The 13,989-nt window shown below is 36.7% G+C and overlaps 1 protein-coding gene and 1 pseudogene across 9 annotated transcripts in view; one reads left to right on the forward strand and one right to left on the reverse strand.

Annotated features, from left to right (window-relative positions):
- Uimc1 (ubiquitin interaction motif containing 1) overlaps positions 1-13,989 on the forward strand; it is a 155,433-nt gene that overhangs the window by 122,522 nt on the left and 18,922 nt on the right. The window lies entirely within an intron of this gene.
- LOC105742343 lies at positions 4,972-11,842 on the reverse strand (annotated as a pseudogene).

Genomic DNA, 13,989 nt, shown 5'->3' on the forward strand with positions numbered 1-13,989 from the left:
CGCCCCCTGGTGGGCTGAGCTGGCCACACACACACACACACACACACACACACACACACACTAAATGTTAAAATAAAAAATAAAATAAAAAATAAAATAAAATAAAAAATAAAGAGGCTATATTTAAAACATTGTGGTGTGTTCTCGTCCATCTTATTCACTAGATTTGGCACTGTGTGCCTTCTGGCTCTTCTCCAAAGTTAAAATGACCATGAAAGGTAAATGTTTTTTTGTTTTTGTTTTTGTTTTTTAAATGTATTTAGTCTATAGGGTCTACAGGGTCTCACAAGGTAAATAATCAGTACAGGACATCAGGGCAGCCAGGACAGTATGACTAAAGAAGTAAGTTCATTTGTAAGAACTTCCAGAATATCTTCAGGAAGTGGGCAGAATGATGAAATAAGTGGGATCTAAGTGAGGGCGAATATTTGAGGAGGATTCATAGCAACTGTCTTTCACAGTAATAATTTTATAAAAATTTAAACATAGACTGTATTTTTCAATCATGCTTCATATTTCCTTTGAATATACATCCAGGAATGGGATCCATGGTAGTTCTGTTTTTAATTTTCTTATTTACTTATTTATTTATTTAGGACAGGGTCTACAGGGTCTCACAATGTAGATCTGGCTCGTAGTGATTCTCCTGTTTTCAGCCTCCCAAATGCTGGGATTACAGGGAGGCACCACCACACCCAGTCTCCCGGTCTCAGTGTGCACCGGAGCCGGGGTCAGCACCGAACATGAGATAGAACCCTGGCTGTTGTGCTCTGCCTAAGCAGGTGCTTTAGTCTGCTGAGCTATCTGGCTGGCCCTATTTTTAATTTTTCTATTCCCATTTTTTTTTTTTTTTTGGTACCAGGGATCAAACTCAGGACCTTGCACTTGCCAGGCAGGCACTTATGCCACTGAACTATCTCCCCAGCTATTTTTAATTTTTGAGAAACCTTGATACTGTTTTTCATAATGGCTTTTCTAATTTACATCCCCACCAGCACAGAGCAAGTGTTCTTTCTTCTCCGAAACCTTGTCAACACTTGTTATTGTTTGTCTTTTTGGTTGTAGCCATTTTAACTGGAATGACATGATACCTCTTTTTAGTTTTAATTTGTGTTTCTCAGGTTATTACTGGCATTGAACATATGTTATGTGTTTATTGGTTATTTGTATGTCTTTTTTGAGAAACGTCTATTTAGATCTGTTGCCCAGTTTTTAATCAGATTACTATTAGTATTGTTGTTACTGCTACTGTTTTGAGTTCCTGTTTTGAGTTTTCATCAAGTATTGATATGTTGAACTTTAATTCCCTACAGAATATGATAAAAAATTTAAAAATTAGAATATATTTTTAAAATAGGAATAAAGAATTATATACTTCTTACGTTTACACATAAGTCAGAAGAACTAACGCTATGCAACCTTGAAGCAGGACAGTCCCACAATATTCCTTTTCCTGTCTCCTGCCTTCATTCACCACCTCCTTCTTTTTGAACAACCATCTACCCGAGAGACAGCATAGCAGCAACTGGCATGTCATGACAAGCAGCCTATATTCAGAAGACCAGAATGACAGGCACTCCAACCATGAAACTACTATTACAGATTACTATCTGCAGTGCAGTTGCTTAGTTCACATTTATCAGTATATATAGTTAGTCAGGGTGAGAATCTTTCCAATTAACTGCTAGATTCAACAATCTTCTGGAGATTCTCAGGATCATTGCCTTGCCCATCTTTTACATATAACTGTATGGCTTGACATTGTCATGTTTGTTTTATATATTTTAAATTGACTTTTATTATTGAGACACATATTCTTTATAGCCTGAATACCAATTATTTTTATTTTTTTTTATTTATTACATTTATTTATTGTGTGTGTGTGTGGCCAGCTCAGCCCACCAGGGGGCGCGTCTGGCTGGCATGTGGTGCTGGGGATCGAACCGCGGTCCCTGTGCTTTGCCAAGCTTGTTTCAAGTAGGTGCTTTAGACCACTGAGCCATCTCTCCAGCCCCAATACCAATTATTTTTCTTAAGTATATATTATACAAATAAATATGGTCTGTTACGTGCCTATTAATTTTCTTAATTATACCTTCGTGAGGAAAGTTGTAAGGTAGTCTGATTATCAGTTTTATTCTCTAATGGTTTAAGAAAATTTTTTTTTTTCTGTATTTAGGATAGGCTACTACAGGGTCTACAGGGTCTCTGCATGGAGATCGGACTCATAGTCATTCTCCTGTTTTCATCTTCCCAAGTGCTGGGATTACAGGTGTGTGCTACCACGCCCAGTTTCAACCTCAGTCTCAGCGTGCCCGGTGGGCGAGGCCAGCATGGCACACCAGGGATTAAACCCCAGCCACTGTGCTTTGACTAAGCAGACGCTTTAGTCCACTGAGCTATCAGGCTGGTCCTTCTAATGGTTTTGTTATTTAGGTTTATTTGATTGTAATTAAATTTAAATAGCCACATCTTGGGAGTTGGTAGATAATTGATTCCGGCAGAAGCAACAAGAGAAGGGGAGAAAAGACAAGCTTCTTTCTGTCCCAAATGTTGTACTCAGTCTACCAGGTTAGAGTCGTGCCAATCCAGTCAGTAGACTGATCCAGCAGTCACCCATCCTTAATTCCAGTACCCTTCATCTCGCCATTGCACTACAAATCAGTCACACACTCTAGATTCATCCACTTCCAAAAAATCCCTGTGACTGCATGTGGCTTTGGGGAACATCTAGACACAAACCATAACACAAGCCCATCTAAACTTGAAATTGCTACAATTTGTGGAGTGGTAGGGGGCCTAGATGGCTTTCTTGCAGCAAAGAATATAATTTGGCTTGCAGAATTTATATTTAGAAACTCAATATAGTCATATCAGATTTAAGTTAAAAACTAAGTCTAGTAGAATAAGATTATTGGTCCCCCATGCCACTCCAGCCCTGTCCCCACCCCCTTGGGGTGCACTGAGCCGGCAACTGAGTCCAGGCATGGTGGTGCATGCCTGTGATCCCCGTGCTGGGGAGGCTGAAAACAGGAGTATCACTGTAAGTCTGAGCTGTGTAATGAGACCCTGTACCAAATACATAAATTGGAAAAAAAAATTCATCTAGTGCCTGAAAGAACAGCAAAGTATTTTTTTTTTTTTAATTGATTGAGTCAAATAGGGCCTTTCTGTTTTGGATTGAGCTCTAGAGGCATTTTCATCTAATTTGTAAAAATATTCTGTTGCTCTTAAAACCAAGAACATACTCCACCAGGCTTGTAAATAAGAAACTATTTTGCCCAATTGATTAATTAAGTATATATTTACATTTATTGCCAGTTTAATGCCCAGAAATGTGGAATACTGAAAAGACAGTCTGCTAGTGGAGATAAATAAACAATATAGTAATTATTATATAATGAGATGTACACATATGGTCCTATCAAATACGGAGATTGAAGACTTCCTCAGTTAAAGAAGCCTTTCTGGTGCTATCTATGGTATGCTAGCCCCAAATTATTTATGGAGCCAGTATGAAAGGGTAGATCAGAGGGATTGAGAGTAAAAGCAAGGAAACTCAGATACGATTGTATAAGCTGAGGATTTCTTCAACAAAAGAAAAATCTGTTCTCTCATGAAGCTTATATTCTTGTGAGGAAAACAGGTAATAAAGTTAAGAAAAATGAAGCAAGCAGAGGATGGAGAATGGCTAGAGCAGGTGGGGGCACTGTTTTAAACAGAAGCTCAAGGATGAGAAGGTGACATTTGAATGAAGTCATTCTAGGTAAAGGAAATAAATATAAAAGTCCTAAAGCAAGAGTGTGTCTTGCATGTTTTTTAGAGCTATCGGGAAGCCAAAGTGACTGAATTAGAAAGACCAATGAATGGGTGAAAAAGAAGAGATAAGCAGTGGTCAGATCATGCGGCATTTTTGTCCTTTATTCTAAATATGATGAAAAGCCATAGAGAGGTTGGAAATAGAGTGATGTAATCCAACTCTGGCTAATGTATGGGAAATAGTCTAGAGAAACAGGAGCAGAAATAGAATTGGAGAGACTAAGCAGGGTATTATTCCTGGCAAGATCGGATGTTTGCTTGGTTCATGGTAATAACTGTGAGTTGAAGTCAGATTGGGAACTTTTTAAAGGCAGACATGTAATGTCAGTGGAATGTGAGAGAAAGGGATGACCTAGATGAAATCAAGATTTTGCCCTAAACAATTGGATTATTAATGCTTTTATTTTCTGAGACTGGGAATACTGGGGCAGTAGCAGGTTTGAAGAAAGAAATTAGAAGTTTGGTTTCATGCATCAGCTTCATTTGCTGTAGTAAATGACCAAGTAGAGGTGTTGAACAGTGTTGTAGAAATAACCAAGTGAGGATTTTGTGTGCTGATAGGAATCCCCCCCCCACAAAAAAGTAATTAATGTTTCAGGAAAGATGATGACGTTATAGTTTGTGTCTAGATGTCCTCCTAAAGCCTCATGCAGTCATAAGTGGGACATTTTCAGAGGTGGCTGGATCTAGAGTGTGAGATGCTAAGATTGATTCATGGTACAGTGCTAGGATCAAAAGCACTAGGATTAAGGTTGTGAGTGCTACCTGCTCTTAAGTAGCCTAGATAAGATCTAAGGGATGGGTTGGGAAATGTAGCTCAGTGGCACAGTGCCTGCCTGGCAAATATGAGGCTCTGAGTTCCATTCCCAGTGCAAAATAAAATAAGGGATGGAAAGAGCTGTGGTTATCTCTTGCTTTCTTTGCAACCTTCTGTCTGCTGTGAACTGTTTCTCCTCTTCAACGCCTATCTGCCACGCCACTCCACCTGGAAACCAGCCATTTATGGACAGAAAACCTCTACAAACTGTGAGCCAAATAAAGCTTTCCTCCTTTAACTTTGGGTGTTGGGTATTTTGTTCTAGCAATTAGAAAAGTAACTAAGACAGATGGTAAGAAAGGAATCTTTGACTACACAAGAGTATTAGAATGCTTCTACTTGACCTGCAGGGTCAAATGGAAAAATTGGCCTTAGCCTTGTGGAGAGTTCATCTTATGCAATAGAGAAGATAGAGTATATGGGGAAATATACAGGAAAATTAATAGTTTCAGTAGTGGAAGCATATGAACAATTTCAATAGTACTTTTTGTCATCAAAAAGATGTCTGGCTTGGGAGATAGCTTGGTGGCATAAGCACCTGCCTGGCAAGCACAAGGGACCCAAGTTTGATCTCTGGTACTGCATGTTGTGCAGGCCCTGTCACCCCGGGTATACTGTGCTAACCCCAAAACCAGGCATGGTAGCACACACCTGTAATCCCAGTGCTGGGAAGGCTGAGACAGGAGGATCACTATGAGGTGGCAAGACCCTGTATCAGATAGATAGATAGATAGATAGATAGATAGATAGACAGACAGACAGACAGACCGAAAATGTCTGATTTTTTAAAGAGTGCAAATTAAAATTAAAAAGTTACAAGTGATACAGAATTTCACTTCACAAAGTAATTGAGTTTTATAGTATTCATTGTAATACATAATGTTGTCCTTCAACCAGTTACTCATATTACCAGTTATATGCATGTAAAATTGGAAGAAGAAGAAAAAGAAATGTGTAAAAATTAAGAGAAAAAGTACAAACAACTCAAAAAAGAAGAGGAAACAAATTAAGCATTAACTGCTCCTTTTCATACACTAGCAGAAATGTACAGTACAGGTGTCCAAACCATCCTGCCTACATACATAGATAAATCTCTTTACTCCCTCTCCTGTCCTTCTCCTCAACTCAGTTTTTTTTAATAAGTTCATTCCTTTTTCCTAATACCTATTGTACCCTTTTTCTCTTTCAGGAGATTCCATTTTTCTCTTTCAGGTTCTTACACTAAGGAGACAATATGATGTTTGCACATGCAGGTCTGATTTTTTTCACTTAAGAGTATGTTCTCTAGTTGCATCCATTTGCCAACAAAAGACTCAAATTTGTCCTGTTTTATAGCTGAATAGTACTCCATTGTATAAAAATAGCACATCTTCATTCTTCACTTTTTGGGGACCTGGGTTGTTTCCAGGATTTAGCTATGACAAATTGTGCTGCTTTAAACATGGGTGCATATATATTGCTGTGGTATGAGGTTTTCAGTTCTAGAAAAATATGTGGTAGGAGAAAAACTGGCTTGAATGGGATCTCCAATGCTAGCTTTTTAAGGAATCTCCACCCTGATTTCCATATTGGTTGTGCCAGTGTGCAAAAGGGTTTTTCTCCATAGCCTTCCGAGCATTTGTTATTGGCTGACTTGTTGACGTTAGGCATTCTTTCTAGGGTGAGATGGAGTCTCAGTGTTGTTTTAATTTGCATTTCTCAAATAACCAATGATGTGAAACATTTTTTATATATTTACTTCTCATTTGTATTTCTTCTTCTAAGAAGTGTATATTCATCTCAGACACCCAGTTTTGAATTGGGTCTTTGAATATGGGGGGCCCCTGACTTTTTGTAATTCTTTATGTGTTCTAGATAGAAGGCCTTTGTTAGAGGGACAGTCACCTATAATTTTTTTCCCAATTTGTGCGTTTTCTTCTTACTCTGTTTTTTGTTCATGAACTCTCTACCTACTCCTGTGTCTTTACAATTTCTACCTACATTTTCCTCACAAAGATTTAGTGTTTGTATTTCAATATTTAAATCTTTGATCCATTTTGACTGTAGCTTTGTGCATGGTGATAGATATGGGTCTAGTTTGAGCCTTTGGCATGTGGAAAGCCAGTTTTTCCAGCACCATTTATTAAAGAGGCTATCTTCCAGTGAGCATGTTTGGCCCCTTTATCAAAGATAAGATAGCTGAGTGTGTTTGCAGTTATGTCTGCATCTTCTAATCTGTTCTCAGACCATTGATTTTCAGGTCTGTCTCTATGCCAGTACTGTGCTGATTTTATCACAGCTTTATAGTATAATTTCAGGTCAGAGATTGTGGAACTTCTTTCCTTCGTTTCCCAGAATTGCTTTTGATATTCTGGATCTCTTCTGGTTCCAAGTGAATTTGAGGAAAGTTTTTTGTAGCTCTCTGAGGTATGCTAATGGTATTTTACTTGGGATTGTATTGAATCTGTATAACAGTATTAAATTCAAATTCTTTCATTGAAGGGAAGCAATTCTCCCAAACTCATTCCTGGAGGCAAGTATTACTCTGATCCCAAAACCAAGCTTTGTCTGCATCTACTGAGATGATCATTTGGTTTTTGTTCTTGGTTTTGTTGGCGTGGTATATTATACTTACAGATTTGCATATGTTGAACCATCCCTGCATTCCTGGAATGAATCCCACTTGGTCATAATATATAATCTTGATGATTTTCTGGATCCTGTTTGCTAGTATTTTACTGAGGATTTTTGTATTTATATTCATTAGAGAGATTGGCCTGTAGCTCTCTTTTTTTAGTTGGATCTTTCTTTGGTTTTGGGATCAGAGTAATACTTGCCTCCAGGAATGAGTTTGGGAGAATTGCTTCCCTTCAATGAAAGAATTTGAATTTAATTTCAAATTAAATTTCAGTTTAATTTGAGTTTCAGTTTCATTGAAGAATTTGAGAAAAGTTGACATTAAATCTTCTCTAAATTTCTTATAGAATTGAGCTATGAATCCATCAGAACTTGAGCTTTTCTTTGTTGGTAGGAGGTTTTTTTTTTTTTTATTACATTTTCAATTTTGTTTCTCGGTATTGGGTTATTCAGAGTTTGTATATCTTCTTGACTCAGGTTTGGCATTTCATATGTCTATTTCCTCTGTGTTTACCATCCTGTGAGAATAAAGATGTTGGAAGTAGATATTGATGATTTTTAAAATTTCTTTAGGGTCTATAGTAATTTCCTTTTCGTTCTTTATTGCATGAATTTGGCTTTTCTTTCCTTTTTCTTTTTTTGATTAGGTTGGCTAGGGATTTATCAATTTTATTTTTTTCTCTCAAAGAACCAACTCTTTGATTCATTTATTCTTTGTATTGTTTCTTCATGTCCAATGCATTGATTCTGTTCTAATTTCTGTCTTTGGGGTTTGGGCTTGACTTGCTACCCTTTTTCTAGTATCTTGTGGTGCAGCATAAGATCATTTATTTGGGCTTGTTCTATTTTCCTAATGTGTGAATTTACCGCTATAAATTTCCTCTTAAGACAGCTTTCATTGCATCCCACAGGTTTCTGTAAGTTGTATCTGCATTTTCGTTTGATTGTAAATATTTTGTAATTTCTTCTTTAATTTCATCTGTGACCCACTGGTTGTTTAAGAGGTTGTTATTTAATATCCATGTGTTTATGGTGTTTTTGTAGTTTCTTTTGTCAATAATTTCCAGTTTTATTGCACTGTGGTCAGATGGTATGCATGGGATAATTTCACTTCCTTTGCATTTACTTAAGAGTGTTCTGTGTGTTAGTATATGGTCTGTTTTGGAGAATGCCCCATGTGCAGCTGTGTATTCTGTTGTTGCTGGGTGAAACACTCTATAAAAGTCTATCAAGTCAATTTGTTTACAATTTTGGTTTAGTTCTATTATTTATTTGCTGATTTTTTTGCCTAGGTGATCTATCTCTTTGTGACAGTGGCATGTTGAAGTCCCCCATTACTATTGTATTATTGCTTATTTCATTTTTAAAAGAATGTATCAGTTGTTTAATTAGGTTTAGTAAGAAATTTAGAACACTATAAGGATAAATTCCATTTGTCAGAGCAAAAACAGATCACATGTAGCCCCAGAGCTGAGGAACGGCTTTGACTTTTGCTAAAATCTGTGAGTCCACCACTTTTTGATCCACCTTGCGCTGCTCTGAAATCCGGTATCTCTCCTTCTCAATGTTGAAGATCTCACTCCTCTGGTGTCTGGGTTTCCACAGTTGCTGCTTCTTGTAGTAAGCATCAGTGAGGTGTTTTGGGATTTTCACTTTGCTGATAACAATTTTTGCAGAGGTGGCAATGACAAATTTCTGGTGTGTTATTCATAGAGGACCATGGTTAAAGCTAAGAGGCCCAGGCACAAGTAGCAAGCCATTGGCCAACTGCTTCAGGAAGACCACTCTCTTGCCTCTGTGATGCCCGGTGAGGATGATCAAGATGGTGCCAGGAGTGATGCTAGGTCGAAGTTTCCTCACATGCTGACTGAAGGATTTTTTGCTGTGGCTCAAGAGCTTTGGGGGCACATCTTCAGTAGGGTAGTATCTAGGCATTTTTCAAAGCTTAACCACCCGGGTGCCACCATTCTTGTCCCCATCAACTGGTTTTGTGATTGTAGCAAGAACTTTCTCCTTCTTTTTCTTCTCAACCTTTGATTTAGCAGTTGTGTACTTTTTTTTTTTTTTGTACAAAGCCTTTCTGGAATACATAGCAGATGGGGAGTATCTGCCAATTCCTCTAACCAAGACAGGATTTGGACTGTAGTGGGGCTGGCCCTTCTTGAACTTTTTGCTTTCACCTTACCCTTTTTACCAGTACCACTGGCAGCAGCCTTCTTGGCTTCAGGTTTCTTCTCTTTAATGTCTGGCTTCTCAGTTTTTTTCACCTGCCATCTTACAAGATGGGAAAGAGTGCTCATTTCATTTTTCATGTCTGTTAAAATTTGTAGATGGATGCTCATACATTGGGTGCGTATATACTTAAAATTGTCATCTCTTCCTCTTGCAGTTTTCCCTTAATAAGTATTTAGTGACCTTTATCTCTTTGAGTGATTTTTGGTTTGAAGTTGATATTGTCTCCAACCAGGATGGCTACCCCTGCTTTTTTTCTGATTTCCTGTAGCATGGAGGATTGTTTTCCATCCTTAGACTTTAGTCTGTGAATTTCCTTTTGAGTGAAATGTGTTTCTTCTATGCAGTGGTTCTTTTTTTTATATTTACTTTTTTATTGAGAAATAAATATGAATGAGAGTTTCACAGCTGATTATGCAGTGTTTTGTTGTACTTTGTTTCTTAATCCACTCTGCTAGTCTTGTTTCTTTTGATTGATGAATTGAAGCCATTTACATTGATGGTTATAGAGCTGGCCAGATAGCTCGGCGGATTAAAGTGCCTGCTTAGGCAGACGCAGTGCTGTGCCAGCCCTGCCCCCAGGTTGTGCTGAGATGGTGATGAAGAGTGGGTGTGGTTGCACCCACCTGTAGTCCCAGTAGTTTGAAGGTTGAAAATAGGAGGATCACTATGAGTTCAAACTGTGTAGTGAGACCCTGTAGACCCTGTATTAAATACATTTTAAAAAAATTGATGGTTATAACTGATATGTATTGGCTTGTCTTTGTCATGTTATTTTCCTGCTATAGTTTCTGCACTTTTCCCCTCTTTTTAACTACTTGCTCTGTTTAGTGCTTCCTTTCTATTATTCTTGAAGCTATGTTCACTTCTGCCTCTTTCTAGAATATCTGTCAGTATTCTTTGTAGGGTTGGTTTGGCGGTCATGAATTTCTTCTATTGTTCTTTGTCATAAAAGAATTTTATTTCACCATTGCATTTGATAGATAGTTTTTGCATCAATCTGGGTTGGAAATTATTTTCTTTCAGGACCTAAAACACTTCACTCCAAGCTCTTCTTGATTTGATGGTTTGTGTTGAGAAATGTGCAGTGATTCTGATGGGTGTTCCATTGTAGGTGATCTGTTTCTTCTCTCTAGCAAATTTTATTCTGTTCTTTTGTTGAATTTACTAAATTTCTGAGCTCTTGATTATTATGTGTTTAAGTGCTGATTTATTGTGATTATGGCTGTGTGGAGTTCTTTATGCCTCACTTATCTATATTATGTCAGTTTCTTTTCTCATGTTTGGAAAATTTTCTTTTCTTTTGCAGTACTTCTGCAGATAGTCCTTTTATGTCATTTGTGCTGTCACCCTCTGCTTCATTGACATCTATTATTCTTTTTTTTTTGCGGGGGGGACCAGGGATTAAACTCAGACCCTTGCGCTTGCCAGGGAAGCACTCATTCCACTGCGCCATCTTCCCGGCACACCTATTATTCTTATATTATTTTTCTTTTCAACATCTTGTAGCCACTAAATATTATTTCCTGGTTCCTTGCTAGTTTTAAGAGATCTGTTAGCTGCAACACTGTCTTCAAGGTCTGAAAATCTATCTTCAGTTTCATTCAAGTGGTTTTGCCTGCTTTCAATGGAGTTTTTTAATTTCCTGGATATCTGAATCTGTTTCATGCATTCTAATTCTTTCTGTGGTGTTGATTCAGTGTTCTCATCATTTTTCTGTTTTCTCTATTTTTCTATCCATGTCTTCTTGAGCTGTGCTGAGCAATTCTTCCATAATTGTCCTTTCTTTTTTGAATCTGAGAGATTATTTCTGATCTTATTTCTTCTATAGCCTGATGGACTTGTTTGTTTATTTGTTTTGTAAATGCCAAGCTAAGGAACAATTTCTTATAGAGAGAAGAAAAATTTCTCATCTAAAATATAGAAATCTGCACAACTTTGCCAAAATCAATATATATGAACTGTACAAATTTACACCAGTTCATAATTTAACAAATAAAAGACAAAAGTTAACAAAATAGATGGTGGTTTGTGGAAAAGACTTTTACCCAATTAAGTACAAGAAAAGTTACAAACTAGACCTTCGTATTTCTTAAAAATAAGTTTACTCAGTTTTTAAAAACTACAAGCTACGAGCACAAGGCCCTGAGTTCAATCCCCAGTACCACCAAAAAAAAAAAAAAAAAAAAGAAAGAAAAAGAAAAAACTACAAGCTAGCAAATGTACAGAGCTCACTGGTGCTAAAACCACAGTTGAGACAGTGTCTTTTTTAAAGCCTGTTGTCATGGCAGATTCTGGTCACTTGCTACTTTCAAAGCCAAAAACACAATACAAGGTCTGACCGTTTCTGCAGGTCATGTTTACTAGTTTGTCTTTTTGTTCATTTACACATATTTAAGTGCTAGGTAAAAGTCTTGTCATAAATTTCCAGTTTAAAACAAACTTTCCTACTGAGCTGCCAAAAAAGGTTATTGGTGGGGCTGGGGAGATGGCTCAGTAGAATAAGAGCTTCCCTGGCAAGGGTCTGAGTTCAATCCCCGGTTCTGCCAAAGAAAAGAAAAAGAAAAAGAAAGACAAAAAAGGTTATTGGTAACAATCTTCAAGTGTAATAGTGCTAATTTCTCCGCAAGGTCTACTGCAGAGAAAGGTGTTCTGAAATAGGTATTCTCCTTAGAGGAACTGTTGTTTTTTTTAAAAAAAAAAAAAAAAAAATCAGGTGTGTGGGAGAAACTGAAACCAGCCTAAGACCTCGCTCCCTGGCAAATAGTGATCATATACTTGGACTTGCAGGCTATTAAATCATTGAAAGGTACTGTCCAAACTATGACACTATCAGTTTATTTTAAAGAGAAAGAAAAGCAAAACAACAAAAAGTAATAAGAACAATATAAAGTTTCAAAGCAAAATGATAGGAAATTAACAAGAGTTGCTAGATTACATGTTGTTATTTGCAGAGTGGTTGCTTAGATTACCAGATATAGGCACGGAAGATTGATCGAACAATGAAGCATCAACTGTTCCTTTCAATAAGCCAATGCCAATTATTATTATTTTTTTTGAAATTGTCCAAAACTTATTGTAAAGAAAAAAACCATTAAAGCACATACATTAAAAAATTAGCTGTGGGAGAACAAAATTAAATAGCATCTTATTCCACATTAGAAAGAAAAAAAAAAAAAAGACCAAGTGTGTAAAAAACTAGACTAATTAAAGAACTGAAAGAAAAAAACCAGATCTGTCCTCTTTAAATTTTATACTTAGCAAACATATCTTTGAAAACTGAAAGTAAAATATTTTTCAGTTACACAAACTCAAAATATTCTAATACATCCAGATGTAGCATATAGGAAATAACAAAGAGAAGTTGCTCTATGCTCCTGGATGAAGAATAAAGAGCTCTCAAAATGATAGTTATGCAGGATTATGTAAAATATATTAGATGAACCCATTTTAAGGTCATTACAAAAAAAGTCATTACAGATTTCTATGAAACAGTATCAATTTTACGTTGGGTTATACACATTTGTTTCATATGTGTGTGTGTATATAAAAGATAGGGAAGAAGTAATATAAAGTCAATGGAAAATGGAAATATACTTTTTAAAGTTTCTAATACTGGGAGAAAATATACCATGTCTTTTAAATAGACAGTCATATATGCAGTATAAATCTTAAAACAAAAATTAAGTTTAAGCAATATTCAGAAAATTAAATACTAATTAATTAAAAATTAAATGTTTCAAAACAATTGAACTAAGAAAAAGTTTACATGATAATAAAGAATTACTAAGAATAAAACATAAGATAAATACTGGAATGACAAATTAATGACCAGCACTTCTAGCAGTTTGGGGATAGGATATCACACAAAGTTCTAGTGTGTTGTGGACATGGATAATGTCCATAACACTTACTGGTGGCCAGGTATCACTTGTGGGACTGAGCTACTGCTATTTCCTTGATATTCACACTGTAGATCCAGACAGAATCATGACCCATAGGGTGCTGGAGAAGTCCATTTGTAGAGTACGCTGGTGGAAATATCTTGCTGCTGTATACAAAAGCATAACTGAAAGACTGCTTTTGTATACCTCTTATTCTCTTTTGTTTGCCCTATTTGGTGGGTTCTTTCCATTCTCATTCATGGAGTTGTGGTCATTTTTCTCCTTCTCTAGAACATCTATTAATAGTATGTGTAGGTTTGACTTTGTCATCATGAAATTCTTAAGTTGTTCTTTATCATGGAAGTATTTCATTTCTCCATTCTACTTGAAGGAGAGTTTTGCAGGGTATTCCAGTCTGGGTTGCAATTTGTTTTCTTGCAAGACTTGAAGTACCTTGCTCCATGCTCTTCTTACCTTGATGGTTTGTGAAGAGAAATCTGCCATTATTCTGATGGGTTTTCCTTTAAACATGATCTGTTTCTTTTCTTTAGTGGCTTTCAGTATAGTGTTTCTGTGCTGAATTTCTGGGATCTTGATTATTATATGTCTGGGTGTGTTTTT

Source organism: Octodon degus, unplaced genomic scaffold (genome assembly GCF_000260255.1).
Source record: "Octodon degus isolate 3935 unplaced genomic scaffold, OctDeg1.0 scaffold00048, whole genome shotgun sequence".
Classification (NCBI taxonomy): Eukaryota; Metazoa; Chordata; class Mammalia; order Rodentia; family Octodontidae; genus Octodon; species Octodon degus.